We start from the raw sequence: 3,128 nt of genomic DNA, 5'->3' as shown, positions 1-3,128 counted from the left end.
GTATTTTCCGCTCATCCAAATATTTCTATGTTCTTAATTCCATTCATTTACTTTAGATGTGTGTTATATATATATATATCTATATATATCTATATATATCTATATATATATATATATATATATACAGTGCCTTGCGAAAGTATTCGGCCCCCTTGAACTTTGCGACCTTTTGCCACATTTCAGGCTTCAAACAAAAATATATAAAACTGTATTTTTTTGTGAAGAATCAACAACAAGTGGGACACAATCATGAAGTGGAACGACATTTATTGGATATTTCAAACTTTTTTAACAAATCAAAAACTGAAAAATTGGGCGTGCAAAATTATTCAGCCCCCTTAAGTTAATACTTTGTAGCGCCACCTTTTGCTGCGATTACAGCTGTAAGTCGCTTGGGGTATGTCTCTATCAGTTTTGCACATCGAGAGACTGAAATGTTTTCCCATTCCTCCTTGCAAAACAGCTCGAGCTCAGTGAGGTTGGATGGAGAGCATTTGTGAACAGCAGTTTTCAGTTCTTTCCACAGATTCTCGATTGGATGCAGGTCTGGACTTTGACTTGGCCATTCTAACACCTGGATATGTTTATTTTTGAACCATTCCATTGTAGATTTTGCTTTATGTTTTGGATCATTGTCTTGTTGGAAGACAAATCTCCGTCCCAGTCTCAGGTCTTTTGCAGACTCCATCAGGTTTTCTTCCAGAATGGTCCTGTATTTGGATCCATCGATCTTCAAATCAATTTTAACCATCTTCCCTGTCCCTGCTGAAGAAAAGCAGGCCCAAGCCATGATGCTGCCACCACAATGTTTGACAGTAGGGATGGTGTGTTCAGCTGTGTTGCTTTTACGCTAAACATAACGTTTTGCATTGTTGCCAAAAAGTTCAATTTTGGTTTCATCTGACCAGAGCACCTTCTTCCACATGTTTGGTGTGTCTCCCAGGTGGCTTGTGGCAAACTTTAAACTACACTTTTTATGGATATCTTTAAGAAATGGCTTTCTTCTTGCCACTCTTCCATAAAGGCCAGATTTGTGCAATATACGACTGATACTCCTTCCATTTCAATATTATCGCTTGCACAGTGCTCCTTGGGATGTTTAAAGCGTGGGAAATCTTTTTGTATCCAAATCCGGATTTAAACTTCTTCACAACAGTATCTCGGACCTGCCTGGTGTGTTCCTTGTTCTTCATGATGCTCTCTGCGCTTTTAACGGACCTCTGAGACTATCACAGTGCAGGTGCATTTATACGGAGACTTGATTACACACAGGTGGATTGTATTTATCATCATTAGTCATTTAGGTCAACATTGGATCATTCAGAGATCCTCACTGAACTTCTGGAGAGAGTTTGCTGCACTGAAAGTAAAGGGGCTGAATAATTTTGCACGCCCAATTTTTCAGTTTTTGATTTGTTAAAAAAGTTTGAAATATCCAATAAATGTCGTTTCACTTCATGATTGTGTCCCACTTGTTGTTGATTCTTCACAAAAAAATACAGTTTTATATCTTTATGTTTGAAGCCTGAAATGTGGCAAAAGGTCGCAAAGTTCAAGGGGGCCGAATACTTTCGCAAGGCACTGTATATATATATATATATATATATATATATATATATGTGTGTGTATACTGTGTGTAATGTTGTGAAATTGTTAGATATTACTTGTTAGATATTACTTGTTAGATATTACTGCACTGTTGGAGCTTGAAACACAAGTATTTTTCCACGCCCACAATAACATCTGCTAAACATGTAAATGTCACCATTTGATTTGATTTGATTTTGTGGATGAGAACATTTATTAATCAGTGTAATAGACAGGGGGGAGGGAGGACTGGGGGGAGGGAGGACTGGGTGGAGGGAGGACTGGGTGGAGGGAGGACTGGGTGGAGGGAGGACTGGGTGGAGGGAGGACTGGGGGGAGGGAGGACTGGGGGGAGGGAGGACTGGGGAAGGGAGACTGGGGGAGGGAGGACTGGGGGAGGGAGGACTGGGGGAGGGAGGACTGGGGGGGAGGACAGGGGGGAGGGAGGACTGGGTGGAGGGAGGACTGGGGAAGGGAGACTGGGGGAGGGAGGACTGGGGGGGAGGACTGGGGGGATGGAGGACTGGGAGGGAGGACTGGGGAAGGGAGACTGGGGGAGGGAGGACTGGGGGAGGGAGGACTGGGGGGGAGGACTGGGGAAGGGAGGACTGGGGGAGGGAGGACTGGGTGGAGGGAGGACTGGGGAAGGGAGACTGGGGGAGGGAGGACTGGGGGGAGGACTGGGGGGAGGGAGGACTGGGGGAGGGAGGACTGGGGAAGGGAGGACTGGGTGGAGGGAGGACTGGGGGAGGGAGGACTGGGGAAGGGAGGACTGGGGGGAGGGAGGACTGGGGAAGGGAGACTGGGGGAGGGAGGACTGGGGGGGAGGACTGGGGGGAGGGAGGACTGGGAGGGAGGACTGGGGGAGGGAGGACTGGGGGGGAGGACTGGGGGGAGGGAGGACTGGGGGAGGGAGGACTGGGGAAGGGAGACTGGGGGAGGGAGGACTGGGGGAGGGAGGACTGGGGGGAGGGAGAACTGGGGGAGGGAGGACTGGGGGAAGGAGGGATGGGGAGGGGGGTCTGGGGGGAGGGAGGGATGGGGAGGGAGGACTGGGGGAGGGAGGGATGGGGAGGGAGGACTGGGGGAGGGAGGGATGGGGAGGGAGGGATGGGGAGGGAGGGAGGACTGGGGGAGGGAGGGATGGGGAGGGAGGGATGGGGAGGGAGGTCTGGGGGGAGACAGTGATGAAAGTACAGCTACGCCAATTGATTTTCTTTCTGGCTTTTTCTGTCACGTTATCTCTTCCCCTCTCTCTCTCTCTCTCTCTCTCTCTCTCTCTCTGAAGAGCCTGCTCACTCCAGCACGGTCTCGCTCCCTCTCTATCTCTCTCTCTCTCTCTCTCTCTCTAACACGCCTGCTCACTCCAGCACGGTCTAGCTCTCTCTCTGTCTCTCTCTCTCTCTCTCTCTCTCTCTCTCTCTCTCTCTCTCTAACACGCTTGCTCACTCCAGCACAGTCTCTCTCTCTGTCTCTCTGTCTCTCTCTTTCTCTAATGCGCCTGCTCACTCCAGCACGGTCTCTGTCTCTGCTACCTCTGT

The 3,128-nt window shown here is 49.2% G+C and overlaps 1 protein-coding gene across 2 annotated transcripts in view; it reads left to right on the top strand.

The window, feature by feature from the left end:
- The first annotated feature begins 3,032 nt into the window (after positions 1-3,032).
- Positions 3,033-3,128, top strand: part of LOC110519577 (protein EFR3 homolog B-like) — a 46,841-nt gene continuing 46,745 nt past the window's right edge. For both annotated transcript variants that reach the window (XM_036955224.1, XM_036955225.1), the window contains exon 1: positions 3,033-3,128. This exon is cut by the window's right edge and continues 71 nt beyond it. The gene's annotated coding sequence lies outside the window, so the exon portion shown is untranslated.

The sequence above is a fragment of the Oncorhynchus mykiss genome, chromosome 19 (genome assembly GCF_013265735.2).
Source record: "Oncorhynchus mykiss isolate Arlee chromosome 19, USDA_OmykA_1.1, whole genome shotgun sequence".
NCBI lineage: Eukaryota > Metazoa > Chordata > Actinopteri > Salmoniformes > Salmonidae > Oncorhynchus > Oncorhynchus mykiss.
This window is presented reverse-complemented; position numbering and strand designations above follow the sequence as displayed.